Source organism: Falco peregrinus, chromosome 4, assembly GCF_023634155.1.
Source record: "Falco peregrinus isolate bFalPer1 chromosome 4, bFalPer1.pri, whole genome shotgun sequence".
Classification (NCBI taxonomy): domain Eukaryota; kingdom Metazoa; phylum Chordata; class Aves; order Falconiformes; family Falconidae; genus Falco; species Falco peregrinus.
The window spans coordinates 12,581,289-12,606,421 of NC_073724.1; the positions used below are offsets into that span (position 1 = coordinate 12,581,289).

Genomic DNA, 25,133 nt, shown 5'->3' on the forward strand with positions numbered 1-25,133 from the left:
GTTACCAGTTAAAACTTCACAGGCTGCACTAGAGTTACTTCTGCACTAAGTTTCAGTGGTGAAATTCAGACCTAGTATGACTCTCATCTTAATTCTTGATTATAATATGCTTAATCCTGACCATTTGCTTGCTAAGCATCAACTCAGAATCACATCTTTTTTTCTTTTCTTTTGCACCCAAGTGCAGACAAGCTTTCTAAGAAGTGCCCTTTTCTTCTCATATAACTCATCAATTTATGAAGGTTATGTATGGACAGTATTTAGTATTTTTCACCTAAAGCTGTGAGGGCATGAAGGAGATGGCAGAGATGCTAGAGGTTGGGACCCTCTCCCCGCACTGACTGCAGTATTGAATATTGAACATTTTTCCTTGGATCATTTCACACGAAACATAATCATTCCTAATTTTATGCAGATGCAACTCTCTAATTCACCTCTGCAGAAGTAACCCAAAGATGGGTAACTCTGCCAGGAAGTTCTAACCACACAAAAATATAAAAAATTTGACTGACCAAGCCATCAGGCTGATAAAGACCCAAACCGCTAACACTGGTTTGCCTGTATCTGGCTTGCAGAGAACCCACATTTTTTTCTAGACAACTGCAGGGATTTCACTTAGTTTTCTGCGCATGCATGTGTATGTGTGTCTGTGTACGTGCTGCGTATGAAGGACTAGTTTTGAATTTTTTTCACATTTCACTAGTGTTTTTCATGAATAAAACATTTTTTGGTGTTCTGATGATTTTCTGATCTGTGTGAATCATTTGTCAGAATGAACAGAAATATCAACTATCATGGCTGCTCCTTCATGACTCTGGCATGTACCTTTCTGTTGTAGCTTTCCAAGATGATCTACCAGACATAAAATGAAGGTGTGATTGGCTAAGCAAGAAGTCAGAAGAAAATGTGTTTTACTCTTTGAAATGAGAGCAGTTGCCGCCCAGATATTACTAGAGTTACTGGTGCTGTGTTTATGTCTGGTTTTGAGCAAGAATGTAAAAGAAGTCACTTTAATATATGTTTTCATTTATCCTTGGTTTGGATGTTATAGTAATTACTCCTGAAGTTTCATGATCCGTACCTTCCTGGTGTGGAGCTCAGTTCTGCTACATGATGCATCTTCATGAATAAAGTTACAGGAACTCGCGGAAAGGGCAGGAGCTGTGTCAGTACTGCTGTTCCTTGTGAATACGTGAGCCTAATGCTTTGTGATATATGTAGGTGGTTTGGATTTTAAAGTCTGGGCATTATTGACCTCAAACCACTAAAGCCTCAATTCACCTCGGTCATCCAACTGTGGTACTGCTTCACATCTCAATCAAGTCAAAGTAAATTGACACTGTTGACAAAAGCGATGGTGGTGTTCTCTGCCAGGCATCCCTTCCGCTTCCCTTGAGCCAGCATTAATGCTTGTGAAGCTACGTGCTCAGTCAGCTCAAAGTATTGATCACACTAGCCCTGATAAACAAAACAAAACAAAAAAGTAAAAAAAAACCAACAAAACAAAAACTTTTCAGTCAGATCAGCTTATCTCATATTGACATAAGCCTGATGAAATAGTTTTGTTTCTATATTAATAACATTGAGATTATATTTTGTTATATGTTTGCTGATAGAAAAGCCATAATGCATTAAAAATTGCAGATGCTATTTGCCTTTAACACAGTTCTGTGAAGAAGGGGTAACTCAAGTAATTTAAGTCCAATGAGCATGTGTAAGTTTACGTTAGAGGCATATATATGTGTATACAAACACAAGGATACACATTCTAATACTATAAACACATAGAACCAGATTTAAGGAATGTTTTAGATAAAATTCTGAGGTCAAAGTTCAAGAAATTCAAGACTTGTCTTAGAAAACTGGGCTAGAAGAAACCTGGAATAATCATCTGAGGATGCTAGAAAGTATTTTTAGGGCCTTATGTGTCAGCATAACCTCATCTTATAGGATGCTTATTAATCATTGTATTCCTAGAGCAGACAGAAGCCATAAACAAAATAAATGCAGAGGGGAGAAAAGAAAAAAAGGGAGTTGCTAGAAACGAAACAAAGCCTGAGGACTTCCATTCATCCAAATATTTATCAACGACGTTGTGGCCCCAAGTCATTGACGGTCCCCATAAACAATCCCATATATTGAAAGAATTCAAACGTCCTGGAAATTTACTTTTTGTTGTGAGACAATCCAGGGATACCAACCCGTTGAACTTTGAAGCCTCTGCCTCCTGGATCGATTTCATCCAAGCAAATCAGGCAAAATGTTTAGTTTATGCCAGCACTAGGAAAAGGGTCATGGGACAGGGTGAGCCAAAATGTGTTAGCTAATCACAACCTCCCTTCAGCCCCTTCTTCTAAACCAAATAAAACCTCAATGGCCGAAGAATAAAGCAGTCACACCAAATCCATCAGATTCTGCAGACCCATTAGTAACACCTAGCTGTCAGTAGTATCAGAGGCCTCTGATAACATTAACATGGACACCTGACCTTTGTCCACAGTTGATGGAAATCTTTGATCAAGGGTACAAGTGTTGTACCAAACTGACTCATGTCTGAAATCAAACTAAAATGGTAAAAAGAAAACCAAACCCAAACAACAAAACTAACCACTTAGCGGTATCTGAAGTTGCCCTAATTATAATGCTATGTAAATGTGTTAAATGTACCTTCCGTTAGGAGACATGCTAAAGGAATTAAAAGACTCATATTTTTATATGAGTGGATTTTCCCAGGGAGTATTTAGGTACAGTTCAATTTTTAACTCTTAAGATATCCTGATAATGTGCTAAACTGCCTATGAAGTTCTTGATTCTTCTTTTTAGCTTCATTAAAATATGTTTTCTAGTTCTCTAATGTTTGATTAAATGTTTAATTCAAGCTTCCTTATTTTATTTTTGGTTCATAAGGAAAATATTTCTCTCTTAAATATGTATTGGGAAAAACGTGATTAAATTGATTGTTCTTTGAAAGTTAGTATTTTAATTACTTTGCATGTAAAGTATGTGAGTGATTTGATAGTGAAGTATGAGGCATCCAAGGGATTCTATTTATGTCATATCTGATGCAGGTAGTAGCGGTGAGAGGTGGGGTTAAGCCTGGATTTTTCAATAACAGCTAAAAATTCTAAAATACCATTTTGCATGGTTAGCAAGAATTGTAACTTTGACAAGGATCTAAAATTATACATCTTATATATATATGTAAATTTTCCCCCCACCCCCCAAATGAACAAATGAAACTTTGACTAATATTCTAAGGTTCTACAATTTGCAGGCCATCAGCCTGATTTACTAGAGTTAATTACCTAGGTTTGCTTGTCAAATGTAGCCATTTACAGAGTATACTTAGTGTTTATCATGATAAACTACTCACATCGTGAATTGAATAAATCATTACATTCCAGGCATTGCAAAATCATAAATACAAAGTAACTTGTATTTTTTCACAGGTTCCACAAGAGGGCAACATGTACCAGGCATTTAAGTACAACGGTGTTACTAAAATTCTTTCATTATTCACTAGACTTGGATGAAGTTCATTGATTTCGTATTTAGCATCCTTCTGTATTAATTTGTACTGTTATCTAAACCTTGCACATTGATAGGTGTTAATAGAAACCAATCCTATTTTATACGGTACTGAACATGGGCGTTGTTATGTGTATTTATAATTAATTACAATTAAGGCTTAATATGCATTTCATTTATCACTTGGACTGTCTTACACAAGCGTTCTTGTATTGGAAATGCCTTCATGGCTAACGGAAGCATACAGTGTCTGTTAGAAGGTCACACATTAGCGGAGCATATGCTAAGATTCATGTTGGAGTAGATTAATGGCAATGTTGGGAGGTTTCGTGAAGAAAAAAAAACAACAAACCAACAACATGTTACACAACTGAAGGATATAATCTTTGCAGAATAATGTAAAAATCCCCAAATTGTAAAGATGGAAGTGCAATTTTAATCTGAACAGTCCTCTTGCATTCATTAGGGCAGGAGCCTGCATTTCTCATACTCACTGGATAGAACTTTTCTCTGCAAGTAATCACAGTGAAATCAATTACACTATTAATAGAATAAGGGTGGCCCAACCTGATCCAAAACAATTAAATCAGTCCTGTGAGACACTGACATCTGATCAATGGCATTGGCATAAAACTCGCTGTCTCATCAGTTTCTTGAGACTCACAAAACTCACATCTAAGGGCTGAGCATTTTTATTTCTCTCCTTTCAAAGAAAGAGGATGTTAAATTTATCAAATGTTTGTGTGGATGTCTTTATATAGTCTAACTTTTATTTTAGAGGGATTGATATGTTGATATTTTGGTGTCAAAATGGGCAGTACTGTTATACAGTATGGTTATAAAAACCGGCCAATACAGAACGATGCTCAAACTCTGGAAAATAATTTCTTTAATACATGCGAAATACTTCATTTTCAATGCACTTATCTCTTCAGCCTGACTGTATGATGAACAATTTTTTGTAACTTACAGAACATCTGACACTATATCAGTACTTAGGAAGAGCAATAGCCATCATTGCATTCACCTCATACTCAACAGTGACTTCTTCCTTCTTTATAGTAGTCTTCACTGAAATGGGCAAAATTTTGCTGGAAAAATTCATGCTACCTGTCCAAAGGCTCCAGAAACATCAGACAAATAATACTTTTTTTAATGTTTTATTTTGCTTTGAGTAATGCTTATGCAACAAAAATAATAACCTATATACCATTCAATATACTAGGAACTCACTGCTTTATGTCAGCCATATGATAAAACAGCAAATGTATGTGGAGAGTGAATACCCTCACTTAGAAAACAGGAGACATAATGCATACCCAAATGAGCCCATATATATTTCAAGGACAGTCACAGCAGTTATTTATATATGAATTACCTTGTGGTGAGCTCTGTGCTGTCACAGCTGATTGACTACTGAAACCCAAGCCAGATAAAGATTGCCTGGTTTATCTCTCAGCTACACAGCTCTGACTACAATGTAGACGTGATTAACTCTAGCATACCTATTTAGCTGTATTTATCTTTGTTGTCTAAGAGTCTTGATGTGATCTTTTTTGTTTTTCTGTTTGTTTGGTTTTTTTCCCTTTGCTTTGTCCTGAAATAGCGTGAATTGGAGGCATTAAGCATTGCTCAGTAGCTAATACCTGCTTTTGCAATCTGCTGGCCCACTGGGCAAATGGCTGGATGTGGGAGTTCTTCTGTCCTTAGGTCTTCCAGATGCACCTTAGTTGAATAAAAATCTCTGCTTGCATGTCCTTTCTCATGTGAACAAGTTCTGGATGCTATGTATTGCTTGTCTCATCACCGCACATCAATAGTTCCTTTAACAAAAACAAACAAACAAACAAAAAAAGTTTGGTTTTATAATTATGCTAAGAATCAGAATGAAGTGACCGTTAAGTCTAAACAGTCCTCAGGATCCACCTCCATTTCTTTGGTATTGTAGCCTTTTTTGGGGTTTGTTTCTGTGATAATTATCCTTTGCAGAGTGATGGGTTAAGTCAAAATGAGCTTCATTTGTGTTTTCTCACTGAGGTGTTCTTCCAGATTCAAAAGTTGTCCTGTGCTTCTAACAAAACCAAGATAGCTTTGCTTCCAATCTCTTACCACTGATATCCTTGATTGGTGCTAAAAGATTTCTAACACCACATTTGAAGCTGGATGGTAGGGAAAAACTTTATTAAGTTTGGTTTGTTCTTAGGAAGTTTTCAAAGTCAGCACTAGTAACATTTGAACCCTTGATAAAGTGTTTCTTGTAGTCCCTGTAAGATGAAGTTTCATCTCACTTTTCCACACACAGTTTTTTCTATTCCAAGTGCCATCTTGAATAAACATGCACTGAAATTAAAAACCCTCTCCCTTTGTTTGACCCTGCAAAACTACATGTCCATGAAGCTGCTGGCCTTCCTGGGAAGAGAATGTAAGAGAAAACATATCACTGATGCCACTATTTTTTTCCTCATTGACAGACTGTCACGATATGTAGTTCATGGAAAATATCTTGTAGTTAAGCACCTGGATATATTTCATATCGTGCTTTATTTCATTCTGGGCGAAGGGAGGAAGGCAGGGGGAGGGTGGAGTGCTGCTTCTGCGTCCTGCAGTATACATGCAGATCTCAGTGAATCACACTAACCCTTTCAAGGTTATGAATAGCCTGCAATATATATTGCTGCACCAGGAAAGGATATGATCCTTTTATTTTTTTCTTATCTGGGAAGCCTTTTCTGATGGCAGGTCAAGGGTGTCCCAAGAGTAATGCAATCTCCTCTGGAAATTTCAAAGAACATGATGATTATCTGCAATTGACTGAGGACATCTGTGCTGGCATACTGACACCCTACCTAATTGATTATCCCAGATTCACACAGTTACATTCAAAACCAGGGCCCCAGCTGAACAAATGCCATGGCTAACACCCCCTCGCATTTCATCAAAAAGTTCCACAAGTGGTTTGTTGTCTGTCAGAGCAGGGAACGTGTATGTATACTGATTGTATTTTATCAGATTTTTCTTTCTGTTGTTGGGAAAACCCCTATAAAACTTCAGCCAGTAGGCTGGAGGCATAACTACCTGGTTATTAAGAATACCCGTGGCAAAACCATCCTTACCCCTGGCTATGAGGTAGCAACATTAACAAGTGACTTTGTCCTGTAACTCAGAAGGTGCTGAGGGTTCTGAGGGCAGTGCCTGGAAAGGTCCCCTGGCTCTTCCCCCAGGGACTTGCTTTCTTCAGTCCTCTAAAAGAAACAAAACATTCGGTAAAACCTAATAGTGCATGATCATCTCTGTGTTTTTCAGTGGGATGGTGGCTTTAACCTTGACTTCCACAGGAGTGATTCTCCCTTCTAGTCTCTGCAGCTGACCACGTGCACTGATTTTATATAAAGATAAACAGTTTAAGCAAATTCTCATTGCCTCTAGTGAGTCCAGTCCCCATCTATTGCCGACAGATGTTTATCATCATTTCTGCCAGTAGTGAAAACGCCATCAGTCCTTAATGTAACATACGGGATACTTGTCAATATATTTTCCACAGCAATCTATCCAGCAGCTGACAATTTAAGTGTGAGTGTGTATTACAGTACCTCTCTTAAAGTTTGTTGATACGTAAGTGGGAAGTCCATCGTAATAAATTTTCTGTCTTTAATTTCAGTAGCAGGTCATGCTTGTATGTAAAGGAACAACACTTAGTCAGTGGCAAGTTTATGATTCCTGCAGACACAGATCATGTAGTTATGAGCATTACAGATAATGTCTCTTAAAAGCAAATTAAAAACATGAAGTGAAAAATTGAAACTATTCTTCCCCAACTCATCTAACTCACCTTTAATTTTCGTGACTAAACAAAGGACTGATCTACTTTTGGCTTGACTATATGTCAGTTCTTCATATGGATCTTGGCTGTAACACTTTTCAAGGTACTTTCTGTGAAAGTGATTGGGTGGACATCCACAGCATAGCAGGAGTTCTTATAGCTGATCTTTGCTTAATGTATTCTGACTTTCTGTCCTGATCATCAGAACCAGGATGTCTTTGAGGTGATACAAAGCCTACTATCTGGGTGAAGCCTGTAGTTAAAGTGGGGTTTTGTGGATTATTTCTGTATTTGCAATGAGGTCACTGCAGTGCGGATATGTTCATTCATTATCACAGCTGCTGAGCTCTCTGTCTGCTTCCACCTGTATCGTTACTTAATACAATCCATCTCACTGTCTCCATTGTAGTAACGGGTAAGAGCTAAAATGAAAGCAGTTACAGTTTCTTTCTCTCCCTTGGTGTAAAATGTGCTGTGACAAGAGGTCTGCCCACTTTGGCTCCTTGACAGGTAATAACCTTAGGTTGATCTGCTTTAAAATTATAAATCAGTGTACAGAAATGTCCATAACAGCAAGAGAAACAGAAGCCTCTTATAACTGGCTTAACGTTTCACTGTAATGGAAAATATCTGTTTCATCTAATTTTTCTGCTTTGAGGAAGATTAAATTATAGTTTGCTAGACATGATCTCGGATTTTCTCCTGACTGATATCTGAAGTTAATTTGTCTTGCAGCATATTTTCTAGAGCATTTCCTATGCTGATCAATGCTCAATTAATGGTTTAGTTCCACCCATTTATTTTGTTTTCGGCTTTCTCATTGATTAGGAAATTTTTTCTGTTCAGCAATTAAATTTGACATTGGTGTGTTCTGATATAAAGGAGCTCAGAGGAACAAGAATGGAAGTTGCCTTCAAAAGATGGCCACCTGGGAACTTGTGACCTTCAGTTGCATTGCAAGAGAATGGGAAGGAAACTCCCACTTGTAAAACAGAAAATAATAAGTTAGAACATGTCTTTGTGCTACACTACTTTGGAAAATGCAGTAAATGCTCTCCTGACCATTCTACTATACTGTTTCTGCTCCAAAATGTCATCCAGCTATTTGCTTACAGAACTAAAATGTTGAGTTTTCTTATTTGTTTGTTTCTTTTTTTTTTCCCCTGGAAAACAAACAAGGATTTTTCTATGGTTATAGAATTAGCTAGTTGCAGCCTTTCAGATTACAATAACTTTAATTCAGCTTTGAATTTTTGAATGTAGTCCTTCTCTACTTTAAGTCTCTACTTCTTGACCTCGATGCTGTGGAAGCACACAGTTTGATAGCAGCTATTGTCCCTATTCCAAAAGCAGGTTGGTGTTATCTCTCAGGTGTTCTCGTGATTTGTTCTGGAAGAGGCAAACAAATACTACAGATAACTTTATTTCCTTTTCAGTTCTTAATGCACTGAAAAATGTATAGAATTGGCTAAGGATGGGGGAATTTCCAATAAGCTGTGGGGTTTCCTCCATTAAACTCTCCATATCTGAAGTCCAGCTCAGTGCAAGGAGAATAAAAATACTTCCCCTCTCACAGGTGTGTCGTAAGTACGTTGAAAAAATGATATAATGCTTAGATACTGTAGTAAGGGGAACTGTGAATGTCAGGAAAATAGGTAAGTCAAATTCTAAGGAGAATTTTAGAGGAAAAGGTAAAGGAATGATCCCAGGAATATCCTCCAGCTGCTTTGTGCTGCTTTTACACAGCAACACGGGGCTAGACATAGCTTACTACACCTGGGTACTCAGTGCAGCCCCAGACAGAAAGGGGCTACCAGAGAATTCTCATAAATAGGCACTATCCCCAGACATGGGGCGGGGGGTGGGAAGCTGTAAACACACATGCAAAACACACTGTGTGTGAGAATGAAAAAGGTTGTTTCATTTGGTCAAGGCATACAGATGACTGAAAAGACACAGAAGGGAGTAGGCTATTTCATCAATTTAGCAGCCTGGTGCAGGGGTTAGGAGACGGTGGTAATTATTTAGCCTCCCAAAGGAATTCAGCTCAGTGTAAGAGGGATAAAATTGTATATAATAGCATTGTAAATAGTAGGAAGTCTACCAGTAACATGGGGGTGTGGGGGTGTGTGTGTTGCCTTTTGTCTTATTGTTGTCACACAGAAAGGGAACAATCATAACATTCGTATTAAGCGTGGAAAGTATTAATTGTTTCCAGCCTTTGCTGTCTGTCCTGAGAAAGGTGAAATAGTCAACCGAGCCTCTGTGTTTTGACCCACCGTTAGGCAATCGTGGTTCAATTAACAGTCAGTCTGTAAAACCTGAAGCATCCTGCAAATGTTGGCCTTAAATTACAACATGGCAGAAAGGTGCTTTTGCTGCAGTCAAAATACATGAGTGAACCTCTGCATTTTAGGGGAAGATACCATCCCTCACCTGCTGGCCAGGGAACTGGAAAAGCCATCAGATTTGTAAGGGAGAAGCGTGCTACGAAATTTATCATTCACATTGTGAGGAATCTTTTCATCTGATGATGTTTCGATTGATATCAGACAGACATTAGATTATGACGTTTTCTTTGAAATTGTGAAATACAGTGCTTGCATGTATATAAATGCACATATGTATTTGACTGAATTTCCTTTGGACAAGGTATTGGCATCCAACTAAATGGATAGTCTGGATAAGATGAAATATTTCAAGAAATTTAAAAAAATCATTATTCACAGAATGAAAGTTATAATCCCATTTCTTCAGCTATAGGAATTGAAATTAGTTTTAAAGTAAACAGTTTTAATTAATGATTGCTAACTGATAACGTCTTGAGCTTTCCTCAACACTGCTGGTCAGTGGAAAAGCCACTTCAGCAATATTGAACAAAGGATTATCCCAGGGTGTACTGTAAATTGCATTAAGATATCAGAAAGAGTTCACCCAAGCAGCAGAGGCTGCTGCATCCTTGACTGTAATCAGTAGAAAGGAAGCAGTAGCTAAGATTATATTTGAATTTAGCTAGTCTGTGACAGGAAAAATCCTGTTAGTCATGCATTGCTTTGGAATATTCAAGTGCAGCCTGTGTTGGTTTGTTTGAGAAATAATCCTGATTTAAATGTTAAGCTTCTGAGGGCTAGTTTAATTTAAAGAAGATAAACCGTGGGATTGTATAACGTATTTGCCACAAAGGACCAAAGAACAAGCTCTATATTTGAGATACTACTTAGCAGTTTAAAGAGCCAGAGAAATTTGAAGTTCTGAAGGTTGTAGAGATGTTAAGAGTTCAGTAACACTTTTTCACATGTTCTGTTGCCATATGTGTAAAAATTAAGAGTGCCTGTTCCATTACACTAATTCAGGCTTGCAGCAGCAGCAATGAAGGCAAATCTGTCTATCAGCAATGACAGCTTTTGGTCATGGATCTAGTTTATTTTGTGGCATACCTGGAGAAGCAGTGGTGCAGCAGACATGTGGCTGCTGAATGCCACAGCTCCGGAGTGCCCGCCCCAGGAGGTACATCACTGCTCCAGGACTCACATGGGCTTGTTTCTATTCCAGCAAGCAAAGTTTAGGTCTCCCTTCATACTTTTGTTTCTTTGTTCGTCTTGCTTCACTGTGTATGTACCATCTGGATGAAGATGGCTAGACATTTCTGTAACGTAATCGCAAAATGGAGGTTGGCGGGGAGCTCTGGAGGTCACCTCATTCCTCTGCCCTGCTCAAGCAGGGCCACCTAGGGCAGGCTGCCCAGGAACACATCCAGATGCCTTTTGAATATCTCTACCAACAGAGACTCCACAACCTCTCTGGGTGAACTGTGCCAGTGCTATATCACCTCACAGCGAAAAAGTGTTTTTTCATGTTCAGATGGTACCTCCTGTGTTTCAGTTTGTGCCCGTTGCCTCTGGTCGTGTCACTGGGCACCACTGGAAAAAGCCTGGCTCTGTCCTCTTTGTACTTTCCCTTCAGGTATATACATACATTGACAAGACGCGCCCTGGGCCTGTCCTTCCCTATGCTGAACAGCCTCAGCTCTCCCAGCTTTTCCTCACAGGATTGACGCTCCAGTCCTTTAATCATCTTGGCGGACTTTGCTGAACTCTCCCCAGTAGCTCCATCTCCTGTACTGGGGAGCCCAGGACTGGTCCCAGCGGTGCAGCTGTGGCCTCACCGGCACTGAGCAGGGGGAGGATGGCCGCCCTCCACCTGCTGGCAGCGCTCCTCCCAGTGCCGCCAGGGTGCCTTTGGCCTTCTTGGAAGCCAAGGCACATGGCTGGCTCCCGTTCAACTTGGCATCCACCAGGACCCCCAGGGCCTTTTCCACAAAGCTGGAAAAAGCATATAGAACTTAAAATATTTGTAGAAGTTTTGAGCGGATCATTAGCCGATACAAATTAGTGGAGCGCCGTAGAACAAATTCTAATGGGCGGCTAATCAGTATGTCGAAGCATAATGGTGAAGCCTGTGATTGGCTTGTGACCACTGTGTCTCCAGAAATTAAAATATTTACTTTTAATATTACTTACACAGTTTTAAAGTTTAATATGCATATAATGTATAGAAGAAAAAAATAACTGTAATTCCATTAAGTTTAAAATTACTTCAGACAGTGTTTTGACAATTTTTAAACTAAATAAGTTGATTTTCCCTGGGTAAAAAGAACTTATTTCACAATTTTATTCCATTATATTTAAATAAAAGCATATAAAATAATAATTAAAACATAAAAATCCTGCAATATAAAAAGAATCTAGTTGTTCTGAGATGCATGAAAAAGATCATGCCATCTGATATTTTTCTGGTGTCATCACCAGCAAAACAGAAAAACATTTTCGTACTGTTCTGTTTAGAAGGATAGTATTCAGTGGACCATGAGAATCTGGCAAAAAAAAAAAAAAATATTGAGGAAATAAGTTGACTGCTTTCAAAGGGCCACAAAAAGAGATAAATTCTGTAACCAAAACAAATGTTATTTACATCAATCAAGAACTTTTCTGTTGTTGTGGTGGTGGTATTATTGTGTTTCTATATTATATCAGAGCAAATGGTTGAGTATAGTGATTCTGACCTTTGTATTCTGATTGAATTTGAAATACATACTACCTTTTTAAAAAAAAAAAACAACAAGAGGAATATTGGTAATGACTTAATGATCTGCAGAATGAAACATGCAAGGGGGATTGTGCTTTAGCTAAGGTGGTACTTTAAATTCCATATCCTGTGATTTCCTTACAGGTTCTGGATGGACACAGCTGAATATTTTTCTTTGAAATCGCCTTTTGTGATACACAAGTTGCCCTTGTAATGCAGTAAAACGTGTTCAATACATACAAAACATAGGCGTTATATATAAAAGCTTACTGCTGAGGTGGCATTAATGTACTCTGTCTTTTTGAATAGAAAGAAATGGACAGAAAGGAGCTAAGATTATTTTTATATATATATATATGGTTTCATATTTCATCGTCTATTCCAAGTAGACTTAATGAAATTCAGAATACCAACCAGGTATCATAGAGAAACCATATTGGGACATTAAAATGAACAACAGTAAACATAAACATAAAGTCTCTTTCAGTTTCCAATTACAACATAGCCATCACTCTCCATTTTCTTTAGTTCCCAAGGAACACAGGGAAAATACTACTCAATAACCTAAGATATGATTTAGTAGCAAGCTATGTCATTGTAGCACACACTAGGAATACCTTTACATAAGAGTTTACTTCATTCTATCTTGCCCAGTTAGGTTGTTAGGAATTAGTGAAAAAGGTGCAGTATATTTTAAATCCATGATTTCATGTGATGTGTAGGAAGTTTTTGCATAGACTCAATATTTTTTTGAAGGTAGAAAACTGAGCAGGAAAACAAAATGTCTACTATTAATCTAGGGAACATACAGACCGTTCTAAGCCAGGCAAGACAGCTGGATGCGTTTATTTTGAGATTAGTGGACATCCCAACCATAAAGACAGTTTTGTGCCTGAAAAATTTCTGTGGAGTTATTTTAATACACACCTCTGAATGAATCAATCAATAAATAAATACTGAAATAATTATTCAAGCTAGTGCAAGAATTGGAGACAGTGCCTTGAACATGGCATGGACACCAACGTGAAAATCAGAGGTAGTATTTCGAAAACCATTTAAGGGGTCACAAAGTTCACACTGAAAAAGTATGATAAAAACATTGTGAACTTTCCTGTGGTATCAAAAATTACAAAGAGGGTGTAAAGTTCCTTGTTTGTACTTCCCATTCAGCTCTCCCCTGATTCATCACACTCTTCACCTTGTTTTCTTTGTTCCTATCCTCTATTCTGCTGTTATTTATCATCTTCCTGTAAATGCACTCAATCATTTTCTGTTGCTTTTCTTTTCATGTTATTGTTCAGTCTGTGGTTTGATTTATAGATTACATGCTGAAGTTTGGAGAGAGCTTTCTGTTAAACCTATCATCTCCCATGTGGAAATTATGGCAATTGCTTTGTGTAAAAGCCTGAAGACACTTAACTGAGATTTCCTTTCTGCTCCCCACCCCAGAGGGGCAGTGAAAGCAGCTGATGGCTTTTCATCCAGGATCATATTGGAGCTGCGATGGGGCAGGGAGGGAATCTGTTGCGTGGGAGGCTGGCGCCAGGGACCATTTGGGTTTCATACCAACTTCTCCATTTGAAAGTCTTCCTCAAGTAGCCGAAGACCATTGACCTTCCCAGAGTGTTAGGAAGATGTGATTCAGTATTTGCAGAGGGTGGGGAAGCCTGAGATACTGTTGTGTGTATGTCTGAGAAGGAGAGAAGGTTGCTCCCCTTTTTTCCTCCAGAATTCAAGGGCTGGGAAAGTCTTTGGCCTGTGATACTTACTTCCTGTCAGTCCTTTCTTTTTAGAGATGTCCTTCTATTTATATCTTATTAAAGCATTGATAAGAGATCTTAGAATATGAAAGAGAGGATAGCTTTATTATTTCAGATAAAGCTATGAAAGTAAACGTGTATTTGTTGTGTTACTCTGTATGCCAAGGCTCATTAATGGTTGCTAGTTTTGCTCAAGCCTATGAATGAAATTGGGCTGTTGCTTCGTAAAGGAGAAGTTAACTCTTAGATATGTGTTATATGCACTAAATAGTCCAGGAAAATTCCTAACAGCCTTTTTTTTTTTTTTTTTTTTTTTGGGGGGGGGGGGGGGGGGGGGCGTGTAGTCGTCCATCCTCAAGATACAAAGAAACATTCAAGGAAAGGAGAACCAGTACTTACAAAAACACATGCCTGACATGTTTATGAAGAAAATAAAACATGAGTAAGATGAAAATGGTATTCAGGTACAAAGTTTTGAAGCTAAGCCTTAAGTCATATAAATGTTGACTACATATTGATCTTCCAAGAAAGGATTTTTAAACAGAGCAAACTACATAAGGGGAAGAACTCTAGCTGACTACAGAGACATTGCTAAGGTGATACATTCTTGGTGCAGTAACTTCAGAACATACTTTCAGATAGAAAGCAGGAGATACGTGCTACAAAATGTTAAGCCATATTATGTTACTTGCGTATTTCACTAACCTCCTGATAAATCTGCGAAATTTCAGCATACTTCTTGGTTGTGAGATACTAATGGCTTAATAGTTTTTAACTTGCTTTTCTCATCTTTCTCAAATCAAAGGCAATATATCGGTATTCTGTGAGATAACTGGGCTTGAATCATTTCAACTCTTGCTCCCCATAAAAACAAACTCCTGTGTCAGACATTCCCTACCTGTATCTGAATTTTCTTGCCAAGAAAACCGGAATGTGAACCAACATGCGAAAAGTGAAAATAACCTGGGGGTTTGAGCTGCAGCGCAGGCTGGGGTCCCAATGTAACATGATGTTACAGTCACAGTTCTGCCTTGCTTTCTCTTCGTAAAGAGGAGGAACGATATTGGGCTCTCACACCAGCGAAATACGTAACACGTTAAAGGCAAAGATTCGTTCTGAAAGCCCAATGTGAAGAATCAATTCTAATCCATAACTGCTTGTTGCGAGTAGCTCTTTCATGCATGAATAGTAATGCTGAATTCAACGAATGCACAGGTGCTTGGTTTCTCTGAGATAGCCAAGTGCCGGGTTTTTTTCTGCTTTGTGATTCCTGGTGGAGATAGTACACCATGTTATGAACAGAGATGACTGAAATATTCTAAAACCAATGGATAATAATGGGCCAAACCTCTGAATATAAAAGAAATAGTTTCTCATATATTTACAGTCTGCTATGGCTCTTGAACATCGGCCTAGGTCCTGATATTATTACACTACAGTTTCATGCCTGTTCCAGCATAAAAAGAGTTAACTGGCCTGACCAGTAAATGTGTTCCTTCATATTTGTAAGCTCCTTTGGCAATTCCAGTACTTATTAAGGATGACTGATTTTTATCTATGGCTTGGATTGCTTGCTTAAAAAGCACGTTCTCTTCCTAAGCCAAAAATAATAATGATTGCAGAGTGATGCTTCTGCTTCCCGGCATTCTCTGGGACCTAAATCAGACCATGACACAAGTGTGACTGGCATAGCTACTGATACAGCAGTTATGAAAGTACTTTTTTCAGAAATGTACACTGGCCTACAATGTGTATTGTCATACTTCTCTATATTAACATTGATTTTAAGTTACAGTCATTTCTTTTATTGCAATTTTCACAGGAAAATCATATACTAGCTGCTAATATGCTATCTGTCTCCAGGATGCTTGAGTAGCTGAACCTGATATTAGTATTGCACTGACCTTGTAAATTTTACCTTTGAGTTTATTTGGGTTTTGTAATGGAATTTTTTTTTTTTTATTATTGTATTTAAGCTTTAAATCTTGTTTGATGTGTTAGAGGACAAATAACCGCTAATGAAACTGATGGTACTGTCCCTTTCAATTACAAAGACAAAGGAATCAATGGGACTCATTTCACACATTAAATGAGGTTGGTATTATTTAACACTACAATGAGGGACAATAACTGATGATAAATTACAAATACAGTCCTATTGGATTATGCATTACTTATAGTGGTGTGAAGGATTAATTAAATTGTGTAGGAAGCTGCAATACATGAAGTTTTCTCAACTCTGCCTCAGCTGTCAAACCATAGGATGAGCACGTGAAGCATGCTTTTCTTTTTACTTCTTTGAGGGGAGAAAAATCAAGTAATGCATTTAATATTTTTCTGTACATGCGTTTAGATGGACCATCATCAGTCTTTAATTGTTAGTTTCAGCAATGCCAGGGAAAGAAAACATAAAATTAGGAGGGAAGTCCTAAGATAAATCTTAGATCCTAAACACAGAAACTATCATTTGTGTAAGGCAAGTATTCAGTTAAACTATGTATCTTAATTTTTACTGTACACAATATATATGAAATTAGTTCATATTCCTCCTCGGTCACTGCAAGTAAGTGCTAGTGCACTTTTCTACACTAGCATTGGCAGTTCTTTTGTAAGAAAGAATTTATAAAGATTCATTCAAATTATTTCTGGAAAAACAAACCAACTAAAAAAAAACAGCACTAAAATAAATGTATTTATAGCAGTGATTTCTGTAATGTCTTCATCCACCAGATACAAATGGATCCCAGCAGTACCTCCCAGCAGCAAGTGGGTTTTACATGTTTATTTTAACTCATGTATTTAAATGGGTAAAGGTATGAGGCTTGATATTAACTTCTTAAGGATCCATTTAATACTCTTCTGCTTTATTCCCACCGTTAGTCTCCCCATGTGCTCAGTAGTTCCGCCTGGTACCCCTTGCCCTATCAAGTGAGCTCAGTTTCCTCAGCCATCTGGTTACAAAGGAGTAGAGAGACGTCCATAGCCCACCTTCGCCTCTGGGAAATGCTCATTTACAGCTCGATCAGCCAGGACTGCTGTTCCAAGGTGAATCTGGGGCGATGCTCAGGTGAGCCTTGCTGGAAACTTTAGCCAGAAGATGAATTTTTTGCTCCAGTGTCCTGTGCAGTTCTTCTAGGAAGATTACCTGGTTCTGCCTCTGGGCTGGCTGCTCTATTTCACTAGCCAATTTCTTTGAAAGTGTAAATGTTAGAGGCTGTCGAGGATTCAGCTTCATTGCTGACTTCCTATATCGTGAGGATCTCCCGTAGTCACTGTGGCAGCCTCTACAGCTTTGTTGTGATGCCCTGGCTCTTTTACAGGTAGGTAACACGGGATAACGTATCACAGATAACATCTCTCCTTCCATACAGCGCATTGTTTTCTGCTGAATCTGGGGCAGGCTAACCAACATAAAGGAAATGCTCTAACCGATGTAGGCCAATTTAGGAATGTATTTGGACAAGTTACTAGATACCCTTTTATTCTATGAAATACAATCTTGTGAAATGTAATATCAGTATCAAGGATCGAAAACAAAAACCCCAAACAAAACCAGACACCTTCTCACATGAGCAAAGAGTTGCAAGATCTGTTATGCTGGGAGTCACTCCGTTACTTACTTTCTCTTCCCACTAGGAAGAAAATTAGAAAGTTAAATATGCAATTAGAAGGTGTTTCCTAAGAGATAAAATTATACCTTTGACTGACCTTGTGAGGTATTTATAACGTTGGGAAGTATTATTTCAAGGTTTTCTGCAACCTGTTTTTGTAGTCTGTAGTTCCTTTTTTCTTTTAATATTTTTTATGTAGTGATGGCAATACAGCAAACTGTCAGTCACAACTAGCTCATGCACATCCTCCTGTCAGTATGTGTGTGCAGCACTGTGGAGATCTAATGGAGCAAGGGAACAAAAAATCAGAAGGCAAAGTCATCCCTGTATGACTTTGAAAAGTCACTTAACCTTTTTAAACAGGAGCTGTCACAAGTGGACTCAGCTGGGCTCGTTCTCCTTTGTTGTGTCTGGGAAAAGATCTGTGCATGTTAATCAACACTTCCACCTCCTGCACTTCTGTTTCAAGTCTTGAAAATCCCATCTGCTTCTAGCTCATACTCACAACATCAGAAATTTAAACCTTTTCTTTTTTTTTCTTCATTTAAAAGAAGCGTTTTCAACTCTCTTGTTGAAAGTAAACTTCCAGAGAATGCTTAAAAACTTCAAATGAATGCATGTTAAAGTCACAAACAGGAAAACAGAAAGCAAATTAGAACACAGGATCTGAACGGTATTTTAAAATCTTGTTATTTGAGAGGTCTTGATATATAGTGCTATATTTTTGTGGACTAATTATAGTGAGAGTTGTTCCTTTTGAATGGCAAGCAAGCCTTTAATACAAAAATTGCACAGTGTTTTATTAAGATATGTAGAAAGTGCTTAGCTTCTGCATGCTGTAAAATAATGTTGAAAACTCAACAGTCCCTGAAAAGAAAAATCAAATTCTATTATCCCACTTAAATGAGAATACACTTAAGAAAGGTTAATTGCGCTGTTCTGACTCCAAGCCATCTATCATCATGTTGAGAGAACATTTCCTTCACTGGTGGGAACAATGATAGGTTGTAGCAGTGATGGTATAAATTTAATAGTCACTTTTTCATGTGGATGTATGCACTTGCAAAAATAATGCTTTGGGATTCCCAAGTTGTGACAATGTAGGAAGTTGTGATTAGAAAAAATGGTGAGAAAGGGCTTGAAATTTTCAAGTATATTTCATTGACAGCAAATGCAGAACAAATTATATTTAGTAACCGCCTTTTAAAATTATTTCTAATTAGTGAGACATTCTGTCAGGTGCACTTTTCTTTTCATCTTTGAAATTTTACCTTAATTTTTTGACAGACTAGTCTCATAATGAATCCAAAAGAAAAGGCAAAGCACCTAAGTCATCTAATCTACAATTAACTCTATTAATTTCCTTGAAGAACAAAAAAGATTGAATGGAAAATGTTACACGTTACCTGATTCATCAGAATTATTGTTCAACCTAGGAATAGAACTTCAAGGCATATTTATTCTGCTAAAGGCACATCGCTGCAAGGTAAAAAACTTTGCAATGAAAGTATTTTCTGATCATATGTTAGTGTGTGCAGTAAGGTGAGAAATCAAATCCAACTCAGTGACATGCCTTTAGCCTCTGCAAATTTAGTAAGTGAGAGAGATTTTTCCTCTAATTTTATAACTAAATGTGATCTAAAAAAAGAAAAGTGAATTTTCTATAAGGGAAATGTTCTTGACTGTTGAAGAAATCTTCTGTGATGTGCTTTAATTTCAGTCATTCTGTGTTTGCAAAATCATTTCAATGTTGTAGTGGTGGAAGCAACGAGGAATGTTTATTTCAAATTCTGAATGACAAATATAACTTGGAGTCCACAATTACAAGTGCAACATAGATAGCATAGATGCAAGCCATAATTATGCCAAAACCAAGTAATGGTTCTGCTTCTTCTGAATGTCACCTGCCTCTTCTCCCATATCCTTGGAAAGTAAAGAGAGAGGGTCAAGACCAAGGGGCCATGCCATGAATGTTTTGTTTCTGATGTGCAGTTCTACTCAGTGAATGCAAACCAGCAAACCCCTTCTGTTTATGATGAAACAGCTGTAGGTAGCTATTGCACAGAGGAAGGAACATTCTCATCTGAGCATATTCTTAAACTATTTGGAGCTTTTTAGATTAAAACCAACGTGTTGCATTCTAACAGTTTCTTCTTTGGCACCATGTAGATCTGCCCAGAGAGCTGATGTAACATCCCCCAGGTGTGAAATCCCCTATAACCAGAAAGTCCCAGAACGCTGCAGTGGTTTGTTTAGCTCAATTTCACCGTGACACTTGTCTAACATGGGTTTTATAGTAATCAGATGCTCAAGTACCAAAGCCATGAGTATTTGTGTGGCAAATTTTATATTGCAGAAAAGTTTCACAGTTTCAGCCAGAGACAAATCATTAGTAGAGCTTTATTCAAAAGGCAACCATGATGCAACTCTGTTTTCTGTTGAAGGCAGCATTAAAAATCCCTGCTGCTTTTGGCAAGATCAGTTAAATCTACACTAAGCCCCTCTGAAAATCCTATTTTAGAAGCTTTATGCACAAGTTAGCAGTTCTGTCCACACTCACAATTACCAGCACCTAGTGTTCCCAAGGGCATTGGCAGGAGCATCATGTTAAGCGCTGTCCCTTAATATTATGTGAGTGGGTTATGTGTGTGATGCTGTATCTTTCTGTCTTTCTAACCTTTACAGCTTTCTGTCAGAGGAATGAAGTTACTCCAGTTTTTCACTACCTCTTAGGTTCTTTGTGAGAGTAGCATTACAGCGTTACACTGAAGGCTTTATCAGCCTCTAAGATACCTTTTAACTTGTCATCCTGTAGTGTCCTGGTATCAGCTGGGATAGTTTTAATCTTCTTCTTAGTAGCTGGTACAGTGCTGGGTTTTGGATTTAGGATGAGAATAGTGTTGATAACACACTGGTGTTTTAGTTCTTGCTAAGTAACGTTTACTCTAAGTCAAGGACTTTTCATGCGTCCAATGCTCAGGCCAGTGAGCAGGTGCACAAGAAGCTTGGAGGGAGCAGAGCCAGGACAGGTGACCCAAACTACCCACAGGGATATTCCATAGCATAGAACATCATGCTTAGTATAGAAACTGGGGGAGTTGGTGGGGATCTGCTGGCCACTGCTCAGGGACTGGCTGGGCATCACTCAGCGGGTGGTGAGCAAGTGCATCATTTGTTTTTCCGCTGGGTTTTATTACTCTCTCTCCCCCTCTCCTCTTCATTGCAATTATTATTGGTTGGTTGTTGGGTTTGGTTTTTTTGTTTGTTTTTTGTTTTTGGTTTTTTTAGTTATTTCAATTATTAAGATGTTGTTACCTCAACCCACGAGTTTTACCTTTTCCCAGTCTCTTCCCCGTCGACTTGCGGGGGGGAGGGGGGGGGGTGTCAGGGTGGAGTGAGCAAGCAGCTGCATGGTACTTAGTTGCTGACTGGGGTTAAACCACAACATGTGGATATGGGAGATTGGATCTTCTAATAGGAACAGCCAAGGCAGGCTGTAAAGCTCACCCTTTCCAATTATTTTTTTCATTAACCACAAACACTTGTCTCCACCACAATGTTCAAACCCCAACTCCCTTTCCTTTTTTCCTAATGTATTACTTTTCTAAACCCATTTACTTCACGCTATTCACCAATCCATTCCCTAAATTACCTTGAAAACCCAGTAAGAATTAAGCTTACTCAGAAGAAATGAATGGCATCTGTTGTGGGGTATTACTTGTCACTAGGGGGAAAAAAAAACAACCCACCAACAATTCCTTATGCCATAAGTATTTCAGTTTATGATAGAGGGAAACACCTTTAGGAAACATGAGCTGTGGAGGGATATTTGAATGATTAACTAGGGAATGAAAGTCACCTAACTAAAAAAAACCCCACACTGTAGATTTTTAAAGTTCTATTACTAAATGACAAGCATGCAGGTATACATAAGTAACAGTGCTGAATTGTTTCTGGTGCTCCTCTAGATAGCTCCCCCACCCCAAAAATTGTTTCAAAAAATGAAAATTCAATGTATGTTTGTGCGAATGTACATTGCTTTGAAGATTTGTGCCAAAAGTGTGGGTTTGTGTGGCACTCCTGGTTGTTTTTTTTTTGTTTTTTTTTCTCTCAGTTTCCTTTTACATATTCAGCCAAGGCTTAGAACAACACCATGCAAAAGTAGCAAATATTTGAAGACGTGGCTGAAACTAAACACAAAATACCTAAAAATATTTTGTGACTGCAAGAAATTCATAAAGCAAAGGAAAAGTCTATTTGTTTAGCAAGTCTTATAAACACTACCAGTTTACACAAAAGTAACCAAACTTTAAGTTGGGAAAATCATTAGGCAAAACATGATGTGCACCCACACGCACAGGCAGCCAGCCATGGAAGAGATGACATACAGATGTTAAACAATGGTGTATCTCTACCACTGAGAAATAATCTCAACAATAGTAACAAAATCCTAGGTGAAGGTCAGGTAAAAAGTATTTACTGCTGCTTGTTCTTTTTTCATTTACTAGGCATTGCTGAACAGGGATTATGGATTCTGACCACAAATTTCAACACACATTTCTATTTTTCCTCCACCTCTGTGTGACACTTTTTTTTTTTTTTTTTTTTATCAGGACTGGAATGTATTCTAGTGAGCTTGAAATACCCTGACAGCTAACAGGCAGGTTGAATAAATTGTTGTTGTGTGCCTGGAGGTCTACATTGCCCTGACTCCTTCTCTTTTCTGTCCCTGTTCCTCTCCCTCCCCTTCCCCTCTCTCCCCTCATTTCCCTGTCCTGTCAGTTGTTGCAGAATTCCATTTTTAACGCATTGTGTGCAGTGTGTACAAGACTGTGTGCATGTGAAGGCTCATCTTCGTAATCATATTTTACCCTTAGTAGCACACTTTGCAGTGACAGCAATAATATTGTCGTGTTTGTAGCAAGGTATTTTACATGCACAAAATTTGGAGGTTTTGTGCTGCCTAATACTGTGCGCTTTTAATATCACATGCACTTCAGTGTATGTGATGTTGGTAGACCAGGCAGTTGCACCCAGGCTTTGTTCTGGATTGTCCCTTTGATCACGTCATGCGTTAAGGAGTCTATTTGCCAGCAAATAGAAGTTGCCCCTCTGACCTTAAAGAAGAATATTGTCCCTTCCCACTGCAGTAATGACTTCTTTTTCCCACATGCCCAGAAGGATGGAGCTTATGAACTGGATTCCTAATAGGTTATGCTGACAGGCAGTAGCGCTCTGGTGCATATGTTATAATTTTGCTGGCTTAAAATTGCATAATTTTTTTTTCTCTTTGAGTGACTATAATGTTTGGTTTGGGTTTCACTTTGCTGTGGCATGATATATTCACAACTTACAATGATATGGGTGTGTTTATTAGAAGCATTTTCAATTTATTTGTATGTATCACATCAGGACCTTTCAGAATTTGCAAGGTGTGTCGTGTAGCTAGAACTGACCCGGATTCTTAATTACTAGGAGTTTCTACACTTTCTGTACAAATGAACAAAGAGAAGAGTGAGAGGTAGGGTGTCCATGGCACTGAAATATTTTAAAGGTCAAGAGTTTTTTTGTGCAGCACGGCTAAGTGCAGGCTGAGAAGCTGGGCATAAACTTTTGTTTTGTACTTTTGCTTGTTTGCCTTGGCTCCAAGCTGGTGCAAGCGACTCAGGAATGTTTTGTGTGGGCTGTCTGGTGCTGATCTCTTCCCAGGCTCCACGCACCCATCCTGGGGGGAGAAGAATACCCTCGAAGGTGTTAAGGCAGTGGCATTCCTCCTCCAGAGGTACCTGATCCATGGCCTGAGTGTGCCATGGGGGTGGTAGGACTGGCTGAGCTCAGACCTGAATTGGCTGATGCAAGTGACTGACTTGGGCTGACCGACCCGCGGGGTTTGCCCTTTGTTGACTTAGAAACAAAAGACAGGACGTTCGTATGTCAAAGTAGTTGCTACCCTCATCTTTCTGTCTTGGTGAAGCTCAATATGCTGCATGTCAAGCAGGTACTGAACTGCTGGCAGCACAGTTTGACATTGAAACGCTGGGCTGTAAATTGTGGCACCTGTGGGCTGATTCATTTTTGGTTTAGGTGTCAGGCAGAAGAGATGGATGAAGACCGTGAGAAATAAACTGATAAGCTTCCCTGTGGTAACCCATCTTCCCTCATAAATACAGTTCTTGGGCTTTTTCTTGTCCAAGGCTGACTAATGACTCGAAAAAGGTCCTTCTGCTTTCTATGGACAGATATTAATTAGTTCACTGTATCCCTGAGCTGTATGTTGTAATGTAATTTCTGGAGAGCACAAAGATTAATTTCGGTGCTAGTTACGTTTCATAATGAACTCTTAGAAAGTACAGTTTTGACATTCCTGACTTCTGTGATGTATCAATTCAAAACCTCATTTGTCTTGACTGAATTTATGGTGTGTGGTAATTTGAGAGAGATCATCTCTCTTTTATCAGCTATGCTTTTATCATTTTATTGTTGCCTCTACCATTTTATCTTCTGTACTCTGTGAGTTATATGGAAACAGAAATTTTCTTTAACTTAATTATACCTATAGGATATTTTCAGTACTTTAGTTACATTTTTTGGACATCAGTTATGCAGTAGGCACTTTGTGAGATCTGAGCTTTTTGGGGGGACTGACAGTATTAATCCGCCTAAGGTCTCCACTTATAATCCTCTGAGGACTATCTGTGGGAGATGTATGTGCTTATCATCTGTCTTATTTCTGGAGAAATATTTTTAATTGTTTCCTACAGAACGTAAACTAAAAATATTGATAAGGGGCATTTTTTTTTATGTACATGCTAGCTTCGTTGTGAGAATTAATCCACTTAAGTCTCGCATCTTAATGGCATCATATATACGGGTTAGATTTTAGAAATCTTCATGAAACTGAATTTAAACTGCAAAGGCAATGTTTAATATAAATGTAATAGGAATCTGTTTTGTAAGTATATTGTTCATTGCAAACCTCACTAAATCAGAATTAGCATTTGCTTTAGGAACAGTGAGGGCTGAAACACATTCTGCTGTATTAAATTAGTTGGAGGGGGAGGATACCAGTAATAAGAAACATTGATGATATTTCTGCTGGAAAAATTAATTTAGAAAAAATAGTAAATCAGGCTGAAGTCTGAGTAAATAATAACTTTATTGGTAAACAAAGACATTAGATGCATTATTGTAAATTACTTCAATATTGAAGTTGTCTTTACTTGTAGATGGAACATACAGAAAATTTCAGAAGGATATAGTGAAATATGCCTAACAATTACATTCAAAAAACTGAATTTTATTTCCTTAGCATGCACACTAATGAGAAGA

The 25,133-nt window shown here is 38.3% G+C and overlaps 1 protein-coding gene across 5 annotated transcripts in view; it reads left to right on the forward strand.

Moving 5' to 3' along the window:
* The window catches only part of ROBO1 (roundabout guidance receptor 1), a 650,768-nt gene that overhangs the window by 72,921 nt on the left and 552,714 nt on the right, over nt 1-25,133 (forward strand). The gene's annotated exons all lie outside the window — the stretch shown is intronic.